The sequence below is a fragment of the Orcinus orca genome, chromosome 6 (genome assembly GCF_937001465.1).
Source record: "Orcinus orca chromosome 6, mOrcOrc1.1, whole genome shotgun sequence".
NCBI lineage: Eukaryota > Metazoa > Chordata > Mammalia > Artiodactyla > Delphinidae > Orcinus > Orcinus orca.
In genome coordinates this window covers 6,167,976-6,192,865 of record NC_064564.1, presented here as the reverse complement: position 1 = coordinate 6,192,865, position 24,890 = coordinate 6,167,976, and the positions used below count along the sequence as shown (strand labels likewise).

Below are 24,890 nucleotides of genomic sequence, written 5' to 3'. Positions count from 1 at the left end.
TGATACCTCCAGCTCCGTTTTTCGTTCTCAAGATTACTTTGGCTATTCGGGGTCTTTTGTGTTTCCATACAAATTGTGAAATTTTTTGTTCTGGTTCTGTGAAAAATACCAGTGGTAGTTTGATAGGAATTGCATTGAATCTGTAGATTGCTTTAGGTAGTAGAGTCATTTTCACAATGTTGATTCTTCCAATCCAAGAACATGGTATATCTCTCCAACTATTTGTATCATCTTTAATTTCTTTCCTCAGTGTCTTATAATTTTCTGCATACAGGTCTTTTGTCTCCTTACATAGGTTTATTCCTAGATATTTTATTCTTTTTGTTGCAACGGTAAATGGGAGTGTTTTCTTGATTTCACTCTCAGATTTTTCATCATTAGTGTATAGGAATGCCAGAGATTTCTGTGCATTAATTTTGTATCCTGCTACTTTACCAAATTCATTGATTAGCTCTAATAGTTTTCTGATAGCATCTTTAGGATTCTCTATATATAGTATCATGTCATCTGCAAACAGTGACAGCTTTACTTCTTCTTCCAATTTGGATTCCTTTTATTTCCTTTTCTTCTCTGATTGCTGTGGCTAAAACTTCCAAAACTATGTTGAATAAGAGTGGTGAGAGTGGGCAGCCTTGTGTTGTTCCTCATCTTAGTGGAAATGCTTTCAGTTTTTCATTATTGAGGATGATGTTGGCTGTGGGTTTGTCATATATGGCCTTTATTATGTTGAGGAAAGTTCCCTCTATGCCTACTTTCTGCAGGGTTTTTATCATAAATGGGTGTTGAATTTTGTCGAAAGCTTTCTCTGCATCTACTGAGATGATCATGTGGTTTTTCTCCTTCACTTTGTTAATATGGTGTATCATGTTGATTGATTTGCATATATTGAAGAATCCTTGCATTCCTGGAATAAACCCCACTTGATCATGGTGTATGATCCTTTTAATGTGCTGTTGGATTCTGTTTGCTAGTATTTTGTTGAGAATTTTTGCATCAATGTTCATCAGTGATATTGGCCTGTAGTTTTCTTTCTTTGTGACATCCTTCTCTGGTTTTGGTATCAAGGTGATGGTGGCCTCGTAGAATGAGTTTGGGAGTTTTCCTCCCTCTGCTATATTTTGGAAGAGTTTTAGGAGGATAGGTGTTAGCTCTTCTCTAAATGTTTGATAGAATTCGCCTGTGAAGCCGTCTGGTCCTGGGCTTTTGTTAGTTGGAAGATTTTTAATCACAGTTTCAATTTCAGTGCTTGTGATTGGTCTGTTCATATTTTCTATTTCTTCCTCATTCAGTCTTGGCAGGTTGTGCATTTCTAAGAATGTGTCCATTTCTTCCACGTTGTCCATTTTATTGGCATAGAATTGCTTGTAGTAATCTCTCATGATCTTTTGTATTTCTGCCGTGTCAGTTGTTACTTCTCCTTTTTCATTTCTAATTCTATTGATTTGAGTCTTCTCCCTTTTGTTCTTGATGAGTCTGGCTAATGGATTATCAATTTTGTTTATCTTCTCAAAGAACCAGCTTTTAGTTTTATCGATCTTTGCTATTGTTTCCTTCATTTCTTTTTCATTTATTTCTGATCTGATCTTTATGATTTCTTTCCTTCTGCTACCTTTGGGGTTTTTTAGTTCTTCTTTCTCTAATTGCTTTAGGTGCAAGGTTAGGTTGTTTATTCGAGATGTTTCCTGTTTCTTAAGGTAGGATTGTATTGCTATAAACTTCCCTCTTTGAACTGCTTTTGCTGCATCCCATAGGTTTTGGGTCATCGTGTCTCCATTGTCATTTGTTTCTAGATATTTTTAAATTTCCTCTTTGTTTTCTTCAGTGATCACTTCGTTATTAAGTAGTGTATTGTTTAGCCTCCATGTGTTTGTATTTTTTACAGATCTTTTCCTGTAATTGATATCTAGTCTCATAGCATTGTGGTCGGAAAAGATACTTGATACAATTTCAATTTTCTTAAATTTGTCAAGGCTTGATTTGTGACCCAAGATATGATCTATCCTGGACAATGTTCCATGAGCACTTGAGAAAAATGTGTATTCTGTTGTTTCTGGATGGAATGTCCTATAAATATCAATTAAGTCCATCTTGTTTAATGTATCATTTAAAGCTTGTGTTTCCTTATTTATTTTCATTTTGGATGATCTGTCCATTGGTGAAAGTGGGGTGTTAAAGTCCCCTACTATGAATGTATTACTGTTGATTTCCCCTTTTATGGCTGTTAGTATTTGCCTTATGTATTGAGGTGCTCCCTTGTTGGGTGCATAAATATTTACAATTGTTATATCTTCTTCTTGGATCAATCCCTTGATCATTATGTAGTGTCCTTCTTTGTCTATTCTAATAGTCTTTGTTTTAAAGTCTATTTTGTCTGATATGAGAATTGCTACTCCAGCTTTCTTTTGGTTTCCATTTGCATGGAATATCTTTTTCCATCCCCTTACTTTCAGTCTGTATGTGTCTCTAGGTCTGAAGTGGGTCTCTTGTAGACAGCACATATATGGATCTTGTTTTTGTATCCATTCAGCCAATCTGTGTCTTTTGGTGGGAGCATTTAGTCTATTTACATTTAAGGTAATTATCGAGATGTATGTTCCTCTTCCCATTTTCTTAATTGTTTTGGGTTCGTTATGGTAGGTCTTTTCCTTCTCTTGTGTTTCTTGCCTAGAGAAGTTCCTTTAGCATTTGTTGTAAAGCTGGTTTGGTGGTGCTGAACTCTCTCAGCTTTTGCTTGTCTGTAAAGGTTTTAATTTCTCCATTAAATCTGAATGAGATCCTTGCTGGGTAGAGTAATCTTTGTTGCAGGTTCTTCTCCTTCAACACTTTCAATATGTCCTGCCAGTCCCTTCTGGCTTTCAGAGTTTCTGCTGAAAGATCATCTGTTATCCTTATGGGGATTCCCTTGTGTGTTATTTTTCCCTTGCTGCTTTTAATATGTTTTCTTTGTATTTAATTTTTGACAGTTTGATTAATATGTGTCTTGGCGTATTTCTCCTTGGATTTATCCTGTATGGGACTCTCTGTGCTTCCTATTTCCTTTCCCATATTAGGGAAGTTTTCAACTATAATCTCTTCAAATATTTTCTCAGTCCCTTTCTTTTTCTCTTCTTCTTCTGGAACCCCTATAATTCGAATGTTGGTGCGTTTAATGTTGTCCCAGAGGTCTCTGAGACTGTCCTCAGTTCTTTTCATTCTTTTTTCTTTATTCTGCTCTGCAGTAGTCATTTCCACTATTTTATCTTCCAGGTCACTTATCCATTCTTCTGCCTCAGTTATTCTGCTATTGATCCCATCTAGAGTATTTTTAATTTCATTTATTGTGTTGTTCATCATTGCTTTTTCCTCTTTAGTTCTTTTAGGTCCTTGTTAAATGTTTCTTGCATTTTCTCTATTCTATTTCCAAGATTTTGGATCATCTTTACTACTATTATTCTGAGTTCTTTTTCAGGTAGACTGCCTATTTCCTCTTCATTTGTTAGGTCTGGTGGGTGTTTACCTTGCTCCTTCATCTGCTGTGTGTTTCTGTGTCTTCTCATGTTGCTTATCTTACTGTGTTTGGGGTCTCCTTTTTGCAGGCTGCAGGTTCATAGTTCCTGTTGTTTTGGTGTCTGTCCCGTGGCTAAAGTTGGTTCAGTGGGTTGTGTAGGCTTCCTGGTGGAGGGGACCAGTGCCTGTGTTCTGGTGAATGAGGCTGGATCTTGTCTTTCTGGTGGGCAGGTCCACATCTGGTGGTGTGTTTTGGGGTGTCTGTGGCCTTATTATAATTTTAGGCAGCCTCTCTGCTAATGGATGGGGCTGTGTTCCTGTGTTGCTAGTTGTTTGGCATAGGGTGTGCAGCACTGTAGCTTGCTGGTCGTTGAGTGAAGCTTGGTGCTGGTGTTGAGATGGAGATCTCTGGGAGATTTTCACCATTTAATATTACATGGAGCTGGGAGGTCTCTTGTGGACCAGTGTTCTGAAGTTGGCTCTCCCACCTCAGAGGCACAGCCCTGACGCCTGGCTGCAGCACCAAGAGCCTTTCATCCACACGGCTCAGAATAAAAGGGAGAAAAAATTGAAAGAAAGAAAGAGGATAAAATAAAATAAAGTAAGATAAAATAAAGTTATTAAAATAAAATAATAATTATTAAAAAAAATTTTTAAGTAAGAAAAAAAAGCAAACAAACAAAAAAAACGGACGGATAGAACCCTAGGACAAATGGTGAAAGCAAAGCTATACAGACAAAATCTCACACAGAAGCATAAACATACACCCTCACAAAAAGAGGAAAAGGGGAAAAAATAATCTATCTTGCTCCCAAAGTCCACCTCCTCAATTTGGGATGATTAGTTGTCTATTCATGTATTCCACAGATGCAGGTACATCAAGTTGACTGTGGAGATTTAATCCGCTGCTCCTGAGGCTGCTGGGAGATGTTTCCCTTTCTCTTCTTTGTTCTCACAGCTCCCAGGGGCTCAGCTTTGGATTTGGCCCCGCCTCTGCGTGTTCTTCGCTCAGACAGGACGGGGTTAAAGGAGCCGCTGATTGGAGGCTCTGGCTCACTCAGGCCGGGGGGGGGGGGGGGAGGGAGGGGCACGGAGTGTGGGGCGGGCCTGCGACAGCAGAGGCTGGCGTGACATTGCACCAGCCTGCGGCCCGCCATGCATTCTCCCGTGGAAGTTGTCCCTGGATCCCGGGACCCTGGCAGTGGCGGGCTGCACAGGCTCCCCGGAAGGGAGGTGTGGACAGTGACCTGTGCTCTCACACAGGCTTCTTGGTGGCGGCAGCAGCAGCCTTAGCGTCTCATGCCCGTCTCTGGGGTCCACGCTGATAGCCACGGGCCGCGCCCATCTCTGGAGCTCCTGTAAACAGTGCTCTTAATCCCCTCTCCTCGCGCACCAGGAAACAAAGAGGGAAGAAAAAGTCTGTTGCCTCTTCGGCAGGTCCAGACTTTTCCCTGGACTCCCTCCAGGCTAGCCGTGGCGCACTAACCCCCTGCAGGCTGTGTTCACGCCGCCAACCCCAGTCCTTTCCCTGGGATCCGACTGAAGCCCGAGACTCAGCTCTCAGCCCCAGCCTATCCCGGCGGGTGAGCAGACAAGCGTCTCGGGCTGGTGAGTGCCGGTCGGCACCGACCCTCTGTGCGGGAATCTCTCCGCTTTGCCCCCCGCACCCCCCGTTGCGGCGCTCTCCTCCGCGGCACCGAAGCTCCCCCCTCCGCCACCTGCAGTCTCCGCCCGCGAAGAGGCTCCTAGTGTGTGGAAACCTTTCCTCCTTCACTGCTCCCTCCCACTGGTGCAGGTCCCGTCCCTATTCTTTTGTCTCTTTTTTCTTTTTCTTTTGCCCTACCCAGGTAAGTGGGGGGGGGGGGTTCTTGCCTTTTGGAAGGTCTAAGGACTTCTGCCAGCGATCAGTGGTGTTCTGTAGGAGTTGTTCCACATGAGATGTGTTTCTGATGTATTTGTGGGAAGGAAGTTGATCTCCGCGTCTTACTCTAACGCCATCTTCTCCCTAAACCTCTACATTTTATTTTTGATAAAGAAGTTTTACCTTCAATTTCTATTTTAAGGATTGGCCAAGATGACATAGTAAGACCCTGAGCTCACCTCTTCTCATAGGCACACCAAAATCACTATCTGCAGAACAACCATCAGTGGGAAAAGAGCGGAACCTACCAGAAAAGACCTTCTGCAACTGAAGACACAAAGAAGGAACCACAACGAGACAGGTAGGAGGAGTGGATTCAAGATGTAATCAAGTCCCATACCCCTGAGTGGGCGACCCACAAACGAGAGGATAGTTATATTGCCGAGGTTCTCCCCCAGGAGCGAAATTTCTGAGCCCCATTTGGGCTCCCCAGCCCGGGGGTCCTGCATCGGGAAGACGAGCCCCCAGGGCATGTGGCTTTGAAGGCAGTGTGGCTTAATTTCAGGAGAGCCAGAGCGCTGTGAGTAGTAGAGACTTCAGTTTTAAAGGGTGCACACAAAATCTCATGCACATCAGGACCCAGGGCAAAAGCACGAATTTGATAGGAGTGTGGGCCAGACCCATCTGCTGGTCATGAAGAGTCTCCTAGAAAGTGGGGGGGTGGCTACAGCTCATCCTGGGTACACAGACACTGGCAACAGCCATATCTGTGAGCTTTCTACCACATGGACACTGGTGTGGGCAGGCCCCATCATGGTTTCCTTCCTCTAGCTCATTAGTACGAGGACCTGGCACCACCAACAGCCTGTAGGCACTGGTGCTGGGATGCCTTAGGTCCAGCAACTAACTGGGTGGGGACACAGCCCCACCCTCAGCAGACAGGCTGCCTGAAGACTTCCTCAGCCCATGGCCATCTCTAGACATGCTTCTACACACAGCCCTGCGCACCAGAGGGCCACGACCCAGCTCCACCCACCAGTGGGCAGGCACAGGCCCTGCCCTCCAGGAAACCTGCACTATCCTCTGTAACAGCCTCACCCACCCGTGGGCAGAAACCAGACAAGAAAACCACAATCCCACAGCCTGTGGACCCAGCCCGCCTACAGCAGGCCAGACCTTACCCTGGGACCAGCTGGCCTCTTGCCCTGCTCACTAGCAGTGCAACACAAGCTTCGGGACATGATACTATACATAGAAAAATCCTAAAGATGCTACTGGAAAACTACTAGAGCTCATCAATGAATTCAGTAAAGTTTTAGGATACAGAATTAATATACAGAAATGTGTTTCATTTCTACACACTAACAACAAAAGCTCAGCAAGAGAAGTTAAGGAAACAATCCCATTTATTATCACATCAAAAAGAAAAAAATACTCAGGAATAAACCTACCTAAGGAGGCAAAAGACCTGATTTGGAAACCTATGAGACTTTTATGAAAGAAACTGAAGGTAACACAAACAGATGGGAAGATATACCATGCTCATGGATTGGAGAATGAATATGGTTAAAATGTCCAAACTATCCAAGGAAATCTACAGATTCCGTTTTATATATATTATATATATATATAAGTATATATAGTCTTTTTCAGATTCTTTTCCATTACAGGTTACAAGAAGATATTGAGTATAGTTCCCTGTGCTATACAGTAGGTCTTTGTTGTTTATCTATTTTATGTATGGTAGTGTGTATCTGTTAATCCCAAACTCTTAATTTATCTCTCCCCTTCCACCCCCGCTATCCCCCTTTGGTAACCATAAGTTCATTTTCTATGTTTGTAAGTCTATTTCTTTTTTGTAAATAAGTTCATTTCTTTTTTTTTTTTAGATTCCACATATAAGTGATATCATATGATATGTGTCTTTCTCTGACTTGCTTCACTTAATATGATAATCTCTAAATTTATTTATACATTCTTTAGGTACAAGTTCATTGCAAAAATAAATGGGCAAAAATAAAATGCCTTGAAGGAAGCATTAAAGAAATTATGATATGTAAATATTGGGGAATTGTTTTTAGAAATTATAAATTGGTTTTTGAAATCATTTCATTATAATTATAGTGATTAATGGCAAATTATATAGTAATTGAGTAATCAGACTCTGATGAATTTTTAAAACACAAAAATCTTAAAAATCTAGATTTTCATTTTCTTTTTTATAATTTTCAGCAACCACAACAGTGTCCTGTCTGGGGAACAAAAGGCAGCGATTTTTAAATGAAAATGGAGAAGTACATATAGTTTACATAAGTTGTTTGCCAAGAGCTGTGATTGGAGGGTGGTGTTTTTGGTTACAATGTATTGGCTGGTCAAGGATGTCCTGCATGTTCTCAGTAAAGGCACATTTCTGCAAGGTTATCAGGGATTCCTGTCTGAGAAAACGGCTTTCTTTCTTTTTTTCTTTTTTTGTCATCAGGGTCAGCACAGTTCCCAGTACAGAAGACAGAGTCCTAAAGTAAAAAATAGAGTTACTGCTGACGACTCCTTCCCTGTTATGAATTAATTTATAATCAGGGAAAATATTCATACAGTGGTCCCTACTTTTTACTTAAAATATAAAAAGGGAAATCTAAAACAGTATTACCTTCATTGAGCTTAATTTCCTCAAAAATATTAATTTTCTGGAGCCCCTGTGTGAGATTCCAGAAAATATATCAATATATTGATCTCTGCCCCTGGTTCCAGGCACAGGCCTCCTGAAACTCTCATAGATTCCTTAGGGATAAGAGCTTTAGGAGCATCTTCTGTCCTAATGCGGTGACTCTGGGGGCTCGTGAAGGGTGGTGGTCCAGAAAGGCCAAGCCACGATTGGAACCTTAGGCGTTTTCAGCCACAGACGTGGGAGAGGCTGGCAGTGGAGTTAAGAACCGGTCATGCCGACGAGAGGAAGCCTCCAAAAATCCCCAAAGCACGGGCTTTGGAGAGTTTCCAGATGAATGAACACACTACACAGGGAGGGTCGTGCCCCCCAACTACCCCGGGACAGAGGCTCTCACCCTCAGGACCCACCTCATGTGGGTCTTCATCTGTACCCTTTATTATATCCTTTCATAAGCTGGTGAACATGTTTCCCTGAGTTCTGTGAGCTACTGCAGCAAATAACTGAATCCAAGGAGAAGGTATGGGACCCTCCCATTTGTAGCCCAGTGGGACAGAGTTGGGGGTCACCTGGGGACCTGCTATTCCCACTGGCATCTGAAGTGGGGTGGGAGCAGTCTTGTGGGACTGAGCCCGTAACCTGTGGGGTCTGACCCTGTCTCCAGGTAGATGGTGTTACAATTGAGGTAAATTGTAGGGCACCTGGCTGGTGTTCTGGAGAATTCTTTCATGTGGGAGAAGGCCCCATACATTTGGTGACCAGAAGTGTTCTGTGTAAGCATTTTGTGACAGGAGACACACAGCAGAGGAAAACTACAGGTGGCGGAAAACTGGGTTTTCCCTGTTCAGGAAGACTGGAGTTTTATTCCAACACACATGTGAATTGCAAAATACAGTAAAATAGAAAAATGTGTGTGTGTGTGTGTGTGTGTGTACACATACTTATATATGTATGTATAACTGAATCACTGTGCTGTACACCTGAAACTAACACAGCATTGTAAATCAACTATACTTCAATTTAAAGAAAGAAAAAAGAGGAATAGAAACAACAAATTTCATTTGAATTCAAACCAAGAGTTCCTGATAAAGGAAAAATGATGTTATTTACTGAAATAACAAAATTAAGGACCTAGAGGTGTTGAAAGTTCAGCTGGTAGATAATTTCTGGATGAAAACTCAAAGCTCAATTCCTTTTTCTTTAGTAAACTTTATTACAGGCACAGAGATTCTGGTAACTTGTGTGCAGTTTTCTGTGTCTTGTGTTTATGTTTTAGAACTTGAAGGTTACTTTCACCTATATTGTCTCTTAAGAACCTGTGAGAAAGGTGCTTTTAATGCCCACCACGTCTTATTGTCGGAAGAGGGTCAGGAAGACAGCCCTGATGAGTGGTCGTTCGTCCCCAGTTGCCTGGGAGTGTGGTCCAAATATTTGGACATTGGCGACACACACCCCATGACTTTCAGTCTGCTTACTTCTCTAGATATTTCCAATGCCTGGGACACATTGCTCAATGTTTCTTAAGAAACATTGACTACATAAATGAAGAGGATAAGGTGCTTTTTTTGTACTTAAGGAAATTAGTATACAGAGGTTACGAGCACAGGCCAAAGAGCAAAAAGGGCCCAAATTGGTATTTGCTTGCCTCCAAATTCAGTGCTTTTCATCTTAGTTCTCTGTTGCTGCCTCTCAGAATATGTGTGCGCGCGCGTGTGTGTGCGCGCGTGTGTGTGGTGGGGACAGCAAAAGAGAAAACGGCTAAAGCAACCCCAGGAAGACAAAAGCTGGGTGACGTATTCAGTCCTTTTGAAATAATCGAAAGGGTAAAGTCCGCATGTGCTCTTTCACACCCCGGTTTCCTGCGCTGTGCTGTCCATCAAATAAATAACTCAGCTGTAGCATGCTGAGACTCCAAACGGGCTCACCTACACTAAGACGGCGTGCATTTTAACATTCTCTACCCCTTGCGGTCTCTCTTCAGAATCAGTGTAAACCAGGGTTTCATTGAACAGGGAGCCTGCAGGAGAGTGGCATGCTGGCGTTTCTTTCTTTCTTTTTTAAAGTGGGTCTTGTGTTGCTGAAATTGGCCTGCATTGTATAAGCGGAATAACGTAAAGTCACATCCATTCAGTATAGATCACAGTGAGGCTTATTACTCTTTTGAGAAAGAGGCCGTGGTTCCAAGCCGGCGATCACATCTGCAAACAGTCAGCAGGCCAATCTGCTCCTCTGCACAGCCCCGCTGCAGGTGTGCAGATTACTGGGCTTTGCTGACTCTCAGGACTGTTTTGTTGGAACTGGTGTTTATCCACAAGACCCTACCACTGACGGGTAGATCAGCCCCGCACAAACCAAAGAGCACAATGAGAGATCCGTGGATGATTTCTGCACCAGCCGCGTGTTACTTAGAGCTACTGCTGCTCTTAGGCCGTGGACACCAGCGATGTGTTTGCACTACTTCTGGACATGTGTCCAAAGGAAGTGAAATCAGTATGTCAAAAAGATATCTGCACTCCTGTGTTCATTGCAGCATTATTCATAATAGTCAAGACATGGAAACAATCTAAGCGTCCATTAACTGTTGAATGAATAAAGAAAACGTGGGAGATTTTATATACATATGTATACACACATTTATATATATACACCCAATGGAATATTATTTAGCCATACAAAAGGAGGAAATTTTGGTACTTACAACAACATGAATGAACCTGGAGGATATTATACTATGCGAAATAAGCCAAACGCAGAAATATAAATACTGTGTGATCTCACTTAGATGTGGAATCCAAAAAAAGTTGAACTCACAAAAGCAGAGAGTAGAATGATGGTTGCCAGGGGCTAGGAGAAAATGGGGAGATGTTGGTCACAGGGTAGAAACTTTCAGTTATAAGATAAATAAGTTCTGGAGACCTAATGTACAGTATGGTGACTATAGTTAATAATGCTGTATTGAATACTTGAAATTTGCTAAGATATTAGATCTTGTGTTCTTACCACATACACACAAATAAAGGTAGCTATATGAGGTGACGGATGTGTTAATACTCTTGATTGTGGTAATCATTAACAATGTAAATGTGTATCAAGTCATCACACAGTAACACTTTAAATATATAGTTTTTGTCAATTATATATAAAAAAAAAAAGGATACGTTGTGAGACTTCAAGGAAAACATCAACCTGATTCCAGCTGAGCCCATCCTCCACACGCATATATGTGCTCACTTCAACGAGGAACTTAGGGGGATTCCGAAACACCACTGGGCTTTGAAATAGGACTAAAAAAAAAGCAAGTTAGAGTTTGTGTAATCAGAGTAGATAACAGCGAAATATAACTAATTTTGCCTACAACAGTTTTCTAGAATTTACTAACATAAGACTAGCAAATGGAGCAAAATCGCCACCACAACATCGGTGGAACATTCATGTCTGAGAATGATATCTTCTTATATTAATGTAGTCAGGTGGCCATCTGTCTGCGTGTCCCCCAAATTTCTTTCGAGTCATTTCCCCCACTGCTTGTGTGAACGCCCTCAAGGGTTTATACTTCTACTAATCGTCTCTTGCTCTGATTTCCTCCTTCCTTGAGTTTTCTATGGCCCTGGTTTTCTGCTCCCCTTGTGCTGATGCAAATCTGGGCACCGAAGGTTTGTGTTTGATTTTACACAGTGTTTGATTTTACACAGTGATAACGAGTGTGGGTCAGATGCATGCCCCGCGGAGTCTCCCTAGAGGGCTAGAGGCAGCGGCACCCGCTGTGCCAACAGGAGGGCGAGGAGAAGGGCGGGTAGAAGCCGGCAGGCGCGTTGGACTTTCATGTGGGGCTTAGTTCTTCCTCATGCCCTCAAATGACTCCAACATCCAGAATTTCTCTCTCGCCTGCATTGTGTATTTTAAAAACACAACGTGAAAGGAACTGTATTGTATTTTGTAAGCCATACTCACTTTTGATGAAAAAATACACTCTTGGTTTGGCACTCACTGATAAATTTATTTTGTTCTTCGTTGTTTCTAACCATGAAATTCGTGCCATAAGTATACGCACATTTTCATATTTCTATGAAAACTCACTTTAAGATATGGACTCACGTCTCAAGAATTCCCCCCCCAACTTATCATCAAAGTGACATTTTATAAGCATTATGCTGCCTAAGAGTTTTGTGATCTTTTTTGTAGCATATGATAACATTTAGTTTAATTAAAAAATTGGGTACCTATTAGGTTTTTTATTAGTTTGTAATTAAATATATCATTTATCTTCTCTTACAAAATGATTAAGTACTTTGTATATTACTCTCTTTATTACTAAAGGTATTTTCCCACCGGAATATGAGAGTAGATGGAGTATAGAGATAATGGGGCATTTTACCGTATCTGTGGAGATGTGATACAAGTTTGAGAGACAGTAACCTGGACCGTATATTTTATGCATTCAACTACCATTTGGCCAAGACCCTCTAAATTCTTTGTCCTATTTTTCTGCTTCATTTGCCGGGGAAAATGACAACCTGGGATCAAGGCTGAGCAACTATCTGGACACTTGTGATGCCCCGCCCAAGATCCAGTGTAATAAATTCAGCTGTCTGCAGGAAAGTATGGACTAGTTTTTCTCTGCAAATTCTATGCGTTCAAAGCAGAACTCATCTTCTCCCCACATTTAAAAAAAAATTTGTATTTCCTATTCTACTCACCAAGTACAGAAATCTGAGGGTCACATCATATTATTCCCTGCTCTTTATTCCTATTTTCCAATTATTTTCCAAAAGAAAAGTTATATATTCCTAAATCTGGAATATCACCTTTCTTTCACAATATGCAACTGTTTCACATTAGTTCATGGCCTTATCGTTTTATATATTCATATGAAATGACATTGAAGTTGGTGTTCTTTCCTCCAGGTGTTCTGCTCTCAGTTCATTTCTAGGAGGTCCATCTGGTCACGCTAATGCCCTACTCAAAACTCTTCGATCTGGAATTCAGATCCGTGCCGGTGGAACTAATGCCCTTTAATGTGTACAGACCTTTTCTTGCCGTGACTCTCTCCCCACTGTGCTTCAGCAACAATGAAATGTTTCCCACATACCAGTCACTTTGCATACCCTGCTCACTCTTCTTAGAAAACCTTCCTCACCTCTCCCCATCCTGTTTTTTGGAATAAGTGCCATTCAGAACTTTGGTCAGATACACTTTCTCTTGGAATCTTTCCCGAATATCACTATTATCACCCAGCTTCTTCTCTGCTCTTAAACACCACTGGTATAGCTCTAACCCTGCATAGTAACTGTGCTTATTTGTTTATATTTCCAATCAGAGCGCAAATTCTTTCAAACATCTTATCTTTAGTTATCTTTTATGTCTTCACATCTGCTGCCTAATCCAGTATTTAGTGCATCACAAAATGGGCATTTAATGTTTATTTCTCTGTTATTTAGAGTAAAATATGTTAAAAAATAAGCGTTATATTATGCTAGATCCTTCAAGTGTTAGAGAGATGAGTACCGTGAAACTCCCTGTCTTCAAGAAGTATCTGATCTAATGAAGGTTGGGGAAAGCGGGGACATGTAATTTTAACACCATGGAGAATAAATGTGCTATCACAAAATTTCAAACAAAGTGTTAGGTAAGTTCAGTGTAAGGGGAGGTCATCTCCACGTGGGGAGATGAGAATAGTTTCGTGGAGATTTGGCAGATGAGACAGGACTCCAAGGGTAAGAGGGAACTTACGAAACTATGTTGAGGGGTGAGAGGCACATCCCTTCAAGGTGATCACGCAGGAAAGAACAGGGCGTGTTTGGTAAATAGACTGTCCAGTGTAGAATAAGATTTAAGATTTAGGAAGAGGTGATGTTGGAAAGACAGGTTGAAAATGTACCGTGGAGCAATTTGATTGGTAGCCTTGTATGTGCACGTGGGCTATTGTTCATCAGAGAGTACTGCTGGATCCGGAAGGCTTCACTCAGTGGCCATAAGGGTATTTCTACTTGGATAGAAGACCTTCATCCCTGAGCAGAAATGGAGAGCTATGATGGGCCAGGTTGCTAAAGAAGCAAGGATAGACAGAAGTAGGAGGTGCATGAAATAAATTCAAGGGAGGAAGGCAAGTGGGCTTCTGGGCTGGCAGAAGTACACAAGGGGTCAAGCAAACGCCCGATCTGGGAAGACGTCAAAGAGATCTGGCAGTGAGCTTTCAGATCTCAGTCACAGGGAACCGAGGTTCAAGAAAACCCCAGCATCTGGGAGGAACAGCCAGCGTATCGAGGCAAAGCCTCTGGCACGTAGGTTCCCAGGTACTTGAACTTGAGTTATAAGGAAAAAGATTAAGGTGACAGACCTAGTAATGGGATTAAATGAAAAATAGGAAGAGGTGTGGGCTAACATGCAGATACTTGTCTGGGTGTCTTGACACTCTTCCTGTTGAACGAGGAATTCAAAAAGAAACTGTAGTCAACTTTATAGACTGTAGACCGTTCCAACTGTAAAGGAGCCCAGGCTGTTACTACAGGTGTTGGAACGCTTTACTCTGTGAACAAAGATGGGTTCTCTTTAGTTCTGTATTAACTAAGAAAAGTCACATTCACAAAAAAACACAAAGTACCATAAGATTGTCGTAAGTAGTAACAATAAAGCGCATACCCAATGAGCGTGTTCCTTAAAAGATGTGATTTTTAAGATTACAGAGGATGAGTCATGGAATTCATTTGATAATAACCAATTTTTTAGCAATATTCTTCCATCATCCACTGCTCAGGATAAACCTAACAGCTTGGAAACAGAGCCCTTTGCTTTTTTTTTTACTCATAGTATGAAAACATTTATTGCAGTTAAATTCACTGATGCACCAGACACAGTGAGCAAGCATGGCTTCAGGTGTGTGCCAGTTACGTTTCCACTACAGAGACGTTATCTGCTGTTTTGAATTCCATTTATTTTAAAATATCCTTTGCAAGGTGCATTCACGTTCACCCACCTCTCCTGGTCACCTTAAAGGAGTCACCCCATACTATGAACCTGTATTGGAAACATCACATATCCCTACTGGTTGACATTATGATATTTTAAAAATTATATATTGCTTTTCTAAACAGATTATATATTTTTATCTAGGACAGAGTCAAAAACTTGTATGTCTTTTATCTTTGTTAACAGCTGTGTTAATTTACATAAAATGAAATTCACTAATTATAAGTGTACAATTCAATGGGTTTTAATAAGTCTGCACAGTTATGTACCCCCCACTCCATGCCCCATAATCATAATGTAAAACGTTCTCAGTCAACCCCCTCCTGCTATCCTGGCCTGTGGCAACACTGAGAAGATTTCCGCTTTTATAGTTTTGCCTCTTTTTAGAATTTCTTATACATGGAATCATAGATTTTACAGTATATAGTCCTTCAGTTCGCATAATGTGTTTGAGATTCATTCAGATTCTTTCATACCTCAGTATTTGTTATTGTCCATATACGAAAAAATGAACCTTGACATAAACCTCATACAAAAATTAACTTCAAATGAGTCACCTATTGTAAAGTTATACACCTTCTAGTAGTAAACATAGAAAAAAAATTGTGACCTAAGGATAAGTGAAGTGTTCTTAGTCATGATACTGGAAAAAATATTCATAAAAGAAACAAAAGATAAATTGAAAATTTCAAAATTGTTCTGTAGTTGCTCTTATGTTGAATAGAACAATAGGACAAGGATTGCTTTATTATAGACAGAAGTAAGGACAAACCAGCTGCCACGTGCAGGCTGGCAGGACTGATTAGAATCGAAAGAAGTCCCAGCAATAAAACACACCTGCACCTCCTAGCAGCCTTCTGCTGAGTGTTGGCGGTAGTGTTCCAAAGTCTGGGGCCAGGGCAAGAGAATTCAGAGAACTTCTTCTGAGATTATGAGTGGAGTGCATAGCAGGCTATTAGAAAATTAAGGAGGGCAGAAGGGCTGAGAGAAATCTTTTCTGGGTACCGCAAACTTTGATCAGGGGCAAAGGCTAGAAGTTGGGTAACAATGCAGAGGTGCTCAGAAATCTGGGCACAAGGTGATGAAGAGAGCTCTGTGAAACCTGAAAAACTGACAGATGTGCTTTAAAGAGTGAGAAGGGGGAGGAGGAAGGGGATGCAGGGGAAAGGGAGAGAGACAGACACAGAGCTAGAGACAGAGATCCCAAGATTTAAAAAGCTGTTGACTTGTGAGACACAAGAGGGAAGAGATATGGGAACATATGTATATGTATAACTGATTCACTTTGTTATAAAGCAGAAACTAACACACCATTGTAAAGCAATTATACTCCAATAAAGATGTAAAAAAAAAAAAAAAAAGCTGTTGACTTGGCTTTAAATGCAGTGGGCACATTTCCTTCTCACCAGAGCTCAGAACCTAAGACTCAATGAAAAGTTGATTCTGACTCTACGCTCCAAATACTAGAAACAAGTGATGAATTGTGTCTAATACTTCCACAAATCCCTGCTCAGCTAAACTGCAGATTAGATTGACTCAATCCCCTACACTAGTAATGCAGCAATAGAATTACTATGCTTTTTCCTGAGTTTAAATATTATTTTATTCAGTCTCTATTTTTCTTTATATTGGTCCAACATAAATATTATTTTATTCAGTCTCTATTTTTCTTTATACTGGTCCAACATAAAACCAAAAATTAAAAGACACATGAGGAAACCATGAGACCCATATTCAATAAGGGAATCAAGTCCAGATATTTCCCAGATAATGGAATAATCAGACAAGGACTTTAAAATAACTACAATATCCTATTAAATAAAATATGAAAGTATGCATGAACACGTGGGGGAATTTCAACACAGATATGAACATGATAAAAGTGACCAAATGGAAATGTTAGAAATGAAAAATGAAATATAAATAAAAATACATTGGGTGTGATTATTTGACATCAAGTCATAATACATATAATGATATTACACAATACCTCTTATTGTGGTCACAAAAGGAAAGAAAGAAAAAAGAGCTGATGCCTGAGACTTTTCCAAAACTGAAGAAAGATATCAAACTACTGACTCTAGAAGCTTCAAAAATCCCATTGAGGATAAACTAAAAATGACACATCAAATAGTAGAAAACTAACAACATACTGCTACCAGCTTTCTTTGGTTATTGATTGGTGATTGACTTCTTTTATACTTTACTATACACCTTTCACTATTGGGTTTTAATTGTCTTATAAACATCAAACACCTGTACTTTGTTTTCTAAATCACAAGCAATACTTTGGCAAATCACCATTACAGCCTGTGGACCACCCACGGCCCATCACCTATTTCTTGTGGCCTGTGAGCCTTGGATGGCTTTACATATTTTAATGGTTGAAAGTATCAAAAGAATAACATTTTATGACACATGAAAATTATATGAAACCACGAATACGGGTTGTTGGAAGGCAGCCACACTCGGTCATCTCGGGCCATCCCGCTGCTTTGCAGCAGAAGTACAGGAACCTCCTGTAGGTGTGGAGAGCATGTGCCTGTGACTCTCTGTTTTCCATCCTGCTTCTCGGCACTTACACATTGTGGGGACACAGCTATAGGTGGGCAGCGTTCCAAATACCACGTGTCACCTTAACACATTTTATTTATTTTTTTATACCAGGGCACACTCATAATGTTAAAACAAAAAACAGAGTGGACATCAAATGCTGTGATTGGTCTGTTCATATTTTCTATTCCTGGTTCAGTCTTGGAAGGTTGCACCTTCCTAAGAATTTGTCCATTTCTTCCAGGTTGTCCATCTTACTGGCATAGAGTTGCATGTAGTAGTCTCTTATGGTCCTTTGCATTTCTGTTGTAACTTCTCCTTTTTCATTTCTAATTTTATTGATTTGAGCCCCCTCCCTTTTTTTTCTTGAGGAGTCTGGCTAGAGGTCTATCAATTTTGTTTATCTTTTGAAAGAACCAGCTTTTAGTCTCATTGATCTTTGCTACTGTTTTCTTTGTTTCTGTTTCACTTATTTCTGCTCTGATCTTTATGATTTCTTTCCTTCTACTAACTTTGGGTTCTGTTTGCTCTCCTTTCTCTAGTTGCTTTAAGGGTGAGGCTAGGTGGTTTATTTGAGATTTTTCTTGTTTCCTGGGGTAGGATTGTATTGCTATAAACTTCCCTGTTAGAAGCGCTTTTGCTGAATCCCATAGGTTTTGGGTCGTCGTGTTTTCGTTGTCATTTGTCTCTAGGTAAGTTTTGATTTCTTCAGTGAACCATTGGTTGTCTAGTAGCATATTGTTTAGCCTCCACGTGTTTGTGTTTTTTTACAGCATTTTTCTTGTAGTTGATTTCTAGCCTCATAGTGTTGCGGTCGGAAAAGATGCTTGTTATGATTTCAATTTTCTTAAACTTACTGAGGCTCAAATGTTGCATTCTTCAGGCATAGTGGAGTGTGCATTATTGCGTCCCAGATTAGACAGCAAATCATCGTTTATCATGCAACGACCTGTGCTGAAGAATACGTGTTGACATGAGTAAGCACTCATCGCGTGGCCCTGCTCACAGACCAGCCATGTTCGGAAACACTAGAAACTTTAAAACAGCGTACCTCATCACAGCAGAATTTCTTCACAAAAATACAAATTGAAATGAGGCTCCCACCGAAATAAATTTCCAGTTGTCTCACTTATTAGCCCAGCAGGAAAAGCCATTCACCAGTGCTGGGTTCGTTCAATCATACTCGATTGCAGCAGCTGAAGAGGGGCACTTTCAGGAAAGGAGCTTGTTTAGCTGATCTCCTTCAGCAGGAGCGGCTGCGTGAAGAGCGAGGCCCTTGGAAGCAGCCTCAGGAAACAAAGTGGCTTCTTATTTGCATGGCAAACGCCTCCCAGCTGTTTCTCTTTGCGCTTGGTGAGTCGATGGGTGTTGCTGACACGCCTCAGTTGATTTGAGGTGTCGACACGGAGTTCTAAGCGATGAAGAGTGAACGTCTATGAAAAGGTGCCTGGGATGGAGAGGTAAGGGTGTCTTTAAAGACGTGGAGAAAGCCCTAATTCAGCACAGTTTGGTGCGGGATCTGTGTGTGCCATGATAGTGATAAATGTGTGTATCGAGCAGGAAAATGCTTATGTGGGCAAATTTGCAGGGTTTATGAAAGTGTGAGTTGTTTAAACCCTATGATTTTCCATAAATTCACCAGCAGGTACTTTGAGGGAAATACTTGACTCTCTCACGTTTTACTGAATCAGTAGTGTCAACTGTGAACCCCACTCCCTTTCGTGGACCCAGCATGCTCAGTTCCATGAATTTTTGTCTGAAATAGAGGCTGAATATCCTGATTTGCCCTGCCTCGCAGCACCTCCATAACTGAGCATCGGTAACCTGTCGTTAGGATATTTTGAACTCAGAGTTGATACTGAAATTTTCCAGAACGGAAGAATTGCCTTCCACCACTGTTGTCAGACGCGAAATAGCATTGAATTAGCTTCTGCTGCATTTGATAATGTTTTCTGATGAGTTCAGCCTAAAATTAGAAGGCGAAATAGTACAAATGTTCAATTTACTCTTTAGTGAAGCCATTTTGGTGATAACGACCGTCACTGGAATCACAAGTACAGTCAAGCTACTTTATATGTTTCGTGTTGTATCAAAAGTTAAAACACGAAGCAGGATCCTTATTCACTCACAAAGTTGCACCTCATAGATTTTCCAAACTCAGGCGACACCTCCAGCAGTGTATTTCAAAGCCCAATGAAGCGCAAAGGAAATTTTCATACTTCAAGCTCCATATAATTATGTAATTGAGGAGGTCCACCTGGCTTTCAGCTGGAAGAGGTGGTCTGCAGTGTGATGATGGGCTGAAGGAGAATGTCAGGAACAGAGCCTAACAGAATCGTATAAGCACCTTCTGAGACCTGGGTTCGCTCCCTTAAGAGCATTTGCCTGTGGTCTGGCAGTATTTGGGTGGATCTACGGGAGAAGGCATTTTCAAAGATGTTGTACGTAAATATCGTTACAAATTAGCATTAACCAACGATCATTTGCAACGTATTTTGATGAAAGGGAAGGAACTCCAACTAAGTGAAATATTACCCTCCCTCCAAAATTCCCTTCTCCTACGTAGACCTGTATTACAAAATATATGCTCCATTATTACATTTTTCATTTCCTCAATTCAAATTTGAAGTTATTTTTCTTCAGCGATATGATCACCTACATAATATCTTCAGTTTTGTCTCTGAGCCTCCAAAGCCCAAAATATTTACTGTCTGTTCCTTTACAGAGCAAGCTTGCTGAGACCCGTACTTGAAGGCAGGATGCTAACAGTTCCCAAAACGATGTGAAAAGGTGTGACTGATCTCAACAGGTGGAAAATTTCAGGTAGGTTTTGTTGTTGTTGTTGTTTAATTCCTAGCAACCTTAAAGAAATTACAAAGTTCTCCTAAATATGTAATCGAAATAGAAGTTTCTACTGACTGACTGACTCTTAATGGTCCTACCTCCAAAGCAGGGGACTCATTTTTCTATAGTGTCACGTGCTTCTAACGTTATTGGTAAAGGAGAATATAAACAGAGCTACCCACAGATCCTAGCACTCTGCAAGGTTGTTTTTCTTCAGCTGGAAGAACTTGAAGTGGATAAGAATGACTTACTGTTGACCCCTTCCTCTCATTTCCCCTGACAATGAGGCAAATTCCCTAAGAGTAGCCTCCTTACTTTCTCATCCAACTACGTGTTCTCAGTGCCTGGCACCATCCTTGCACAGAGCAGGCCTGCACTGCAAGTTTATTGATAAACTAACAAGCAAAAGGGCGATATTACTGAAAAGTATTTTCATAGAAAGTCTATATACCACTATACTAAGAAAACGTTCTCTAACTTTCCAACTCGGGCCATGCCCTGACTGTGCTGACTTGGGACTCTTAGTTGTTGGGTTTTGCGAACAATTTCTCCACAGGGATGCTTTCGCATGCCTCCAGGGGATTCTCTTCTTCCTCCTGCTGGAGCAGACACTGAATTTACCTTCTCTGAGGCAAAAGACCATAAACTAAAGCCCCGTGAATGAGATGAATGGCTATGACCAAAATTGATGCTAAATCATGGTGGTTATTTGAAATGGAAAGGACTAATGTATGAAATAGAACCAAAGAAGGATGAAAAACGTTCTCTTCCTTGAAGCCATGTGAAGGTAGTGTGTCTTAGCAGGAGAGTGGTGGGCTAAATGTGGAGAAAAAGAAAAAGAAAACATTAGAATTGGTCAGCGTTTAGCACTGTCTGAAGGATAGTGAGAAAGAGAACCCCAGTCCCTAAAAGAGTATATTCTCTTATGAGACGGAGAACCTGTAAGGAATAGATATTGTTTTCTTTGTGCATCTCACATGCTAAGTAAATGTCGTGTGATTCTTTTGTTTTTTTTTTGGGTGCCTTGACACTAAGAAGAGGGGTCGTAAAAGAGAGACTTGAGTTTGTTCACCAACAAATGATAGAGCTTCGTTTAACCATTAATTAGTTAGCATTCTCTCTCTCTCTCTCTCTTTTTTTTTTTTTTCCTATATCTTATTATGGTGGGCCTAAACTGACAAAAATAAGTTTCTTAACCTATAGAGTCAAGTTATATCCTGGCTTTAGAGAACCTCACCAAGAAAATGCATCTCTTGGAGTCTATCACTAACTTTCTTCCTTGAGCTGTTTCCTCCTTTAGAAAAGCAGTAGATTGACACCATAGTAATAGGGGTTATGATAAATGCCCATATGAATAAGTTGATTCCCAGTATGTCTTATTGTGAGACCTATGATAATTCTGAGATACTAATGTTATCATGGTTACTTATATATTAGTAGTGAAATAAATCTGTGATGAACAAAACTTCTGTGTACTGAGGAGTAACAGAACTGCTTGGATTAAGTACTTTAATGGACAGATGACTTAAAACAGACTTTCACCATCTGTTTTGCATCTAAATACAAGCTCAGAAGAAAGGTTATTCACACCAGATGCAGTGCCTGCTACACTATATGTGAGCTAACTTTTTTATTCTAAGTATCAGGCATTTGTTATCCTCCCGTGACATTTCAAACACTCATCAGCTTAGGCCACTCTTCTTTCCTGATGTAGTGAGTCATGCTTTATGGCAAACAGATTCAGTGTGTAAATCAGTGTGTGGATAAAATAATGCAGCATGAAAACTAGCTGCCTCTGTGATCACACCCCACAGTTAAAGACATTTCGCTGTTAAATTAAGTGCATCTGTTTTCCTCTAGGCGGCCACAGTAAGGACATTTGCTTTTAAATCTGATTATATTCAAATTAATGGATAAAGAAAGGATTGAGCCTAAATATTTATATATATTATGTATTTAAATATTTCTCCAAGACATATTTAGGAACAGAAAGAAGGATGCCAAATAATTAGCATCTTTTATTCTAATTTCCATTATTTGAGAAAGACGTGTCTTTTTCACATTTTTCTTCTTCTCTATTTAGGAAGCATCTGGCATCTCAGATTTATTTCTCCCATATTGTTCTAGAAACAAAGTAAGACTAAATTTGATTCTAGCCCCTGCATTCATTTCCATCTTACTAAGCTTCTCATTTATTTTCGGAACCATCTGGATGTTATGGTCTTCGAAGGGAAGATATTCTCCCAGATCTCACTAAATAAGTGACCTTTCTATTATGTTCCAATTCTTATGTAAACCTTCCTTAATACTGTCATTTATATATGCTAATCGTTTAAAAGGAGAGACACTGTAGACGGAAGTCTTAAAAGTGCCTGGTTAATCCACTTTTCCAGTCTCATCTTAAATTTCTACTCCACTTGTCCAATATGCTTCCCCAAATCCTGCCCTTTGTCCTTTGATAATAGCTTTCTTTTTTTATATGCAGTGGTTCTCAAGTCCATTTCTCTTTGCTTCCACTACAGAATTCTCTAAATATATTGGTCTTTTATAAGCACTTTTAACAGGTAACATATAATCTACTGCTCACACTTCTGACATTAACACTATTTCATAGCATAGTAGAGGAACCGAATGTAAAACGTAAAGGTTTCTGAGTGGTAAGGAAATAGTGGCCATCAACCTGTTGACTTGGCGTAGAAACACATAGAGCTGTTCTTGGTTCTTAGATCAGAAACTCACGGCTGACTTCAAAGGACTCAGTCTCCTTGTGTGTATGTGACCTAAATGGCCAGCAGCCTCCTAAAACTTCCAGTGTCAGTAGTACAGAGCAGCCATCAGCTTATTTATCTGTAAAGGACCAAGTAGCAAATACTTGAGGTTTTGTGAGCCATAGTATCTCTGTTGCAACTACTCGACGACGCTAGTAGAGCATGAAATTATAGCATAGTATAGGCAATACTTAAGTTGTGTTTTAATAAAGACCTATTGTGTTTTAATAAAACTTTATTTACAAAAGCACATGCAAACTGGATTTGTCCTGCTTGCAGTAGTTTGCCAATCCTGGGATAGAGTTTTCATTGGGAAATGACTGTCCGGACAGAAACTAGACTTCCCAGGGCTGAGGAGAATTTTTCATTAAGTTAATTCTCATGGCCGTGTGTGGTGTGTGTGTGTGTGTGTGTGTGTGTGTGTGTGTGTGTGTGTGTGTGTGTGTGTGTGTGTGTGTGTGTGTGTGTGTGTGTGTGTGTGTGTGTGTGTGTGTGTGTGTGTGTGTGTGTGTGTGTGTGTGTGTGTGTGTGTGTGTGTCTGCCTGTCTCTCTCTCTCTCTTCCCCTCCTCCTCTCCCTCCCCCCCATATAGATAAGAGAGAATTAAATGTACTGATTAAAAGTGTCTCTTTCAACTATGAGTTGACGTCACCATCTCATAACATTGGCTGGTGTTTCAATGGCCACCTATGACAAAGGCTATGACATTTTGGGGTCCAAGCTAAGGAGAAATGAGTATGGACTTAATGGGATATGTTTATATGGTTTTCAGTAATTCCTCTGTCTCAGTCTGAGTGCAGTCAGGAGACAGATTCCACCCTGCAGTTTAAAGGGGGAAATTTATTGTAAAGACATTTTAAGTTATAAAATAGGAGAGTAAACATGAAAATGTTAATGGAAACCCAGCAGTGTCCCAGGGCTGAGGGAGAGTCCTCAAGTTGAGTTTGGATATATCTGGAGGAAGTGTGGTTGCAGCTCACAGGATGTGGAGAATTTCTCTGCGTGTCTCAAGCAGAGTCAGTTTGCAGCACCAGGCAGGCAGGGAGGGATCCCTTCAGGTGTCAGCCGGTGGGTGCGTGTTCAGGGCGCAGGAATGTGTCAAAGGCCTGGAGCTTGTTGTGCTCTTGCTGGAAGGGCTGTGGACCGTTAGCCACCAGGCCCAAGCATGCAGGAAAGAAAGGGGGAAAAGGCAAAAGCTTAGCAGCTGAAATCAGAAAATGAAACACCTTCCCCTTTTTAATGTCTTGCTTGGACCCTCTACTTAGATAGCTTAACATTGTGCCAGCTGGCAAAAATCATATTTAAAAGGTTTAGATGCAAAATATTATGTCTAAAATAAGCTACAAGGATACATTGTACAACACAGGGAATATAGCCAATGTTTTTAAACTATAAATGGAGCATAAACTTCGAAAATTGTGAACCACTATATTGTACACCTGTAACTTATGTAATATTGTACAGCAACTATACTTCAATTAAAAAAAGGTTCAGATCAATTTTGACAGAACAGCAATGAACGGTGATTTTGGAGCTGAGAGGAAAATGACACAGCCCTGTGTGCACACAGTTCCTGTCCGATGTCCCCCTCCTGAGTCCCCCTTGCTGACCCCCTTGGGTCATGAGTTGAAGGTCTTAAGCCAAAGGTCACCTTGTGGTTTACATCTGTCCTATGGTCTCGGGTGGTGGAGGGAAACATTAGAGGAAACCTATAGACCCGGAAGCCACTCAAACCTATTCTGTTCATCAGT

The 24,890-nt window shown here is 40.7% G+C and overlaps 1 long non-coding RNA gene across 1 annotated transcript in view; it reads left to right on the top strand.

The window, feature by feature from the left end:
* Positions 1 to 20,352, top strand: part of LOC125964782 (uncharacterized) — a 28,200-nt gene extending 7,848 nt beyond the window's left edge. Inside the window, exon 4 of the long non-coding RNA XR_007478058.1 lies at positions 20,254 to 20,352. This is a non-coding gene — a long non-coding RNA (uncharacterized LOC125964782). The remainder of the gene's footprint in view (positions 1 to 20,253) is intronic.
* Positions 20,353 to 24,890: the final 4,538 nt, after the last annotated feature.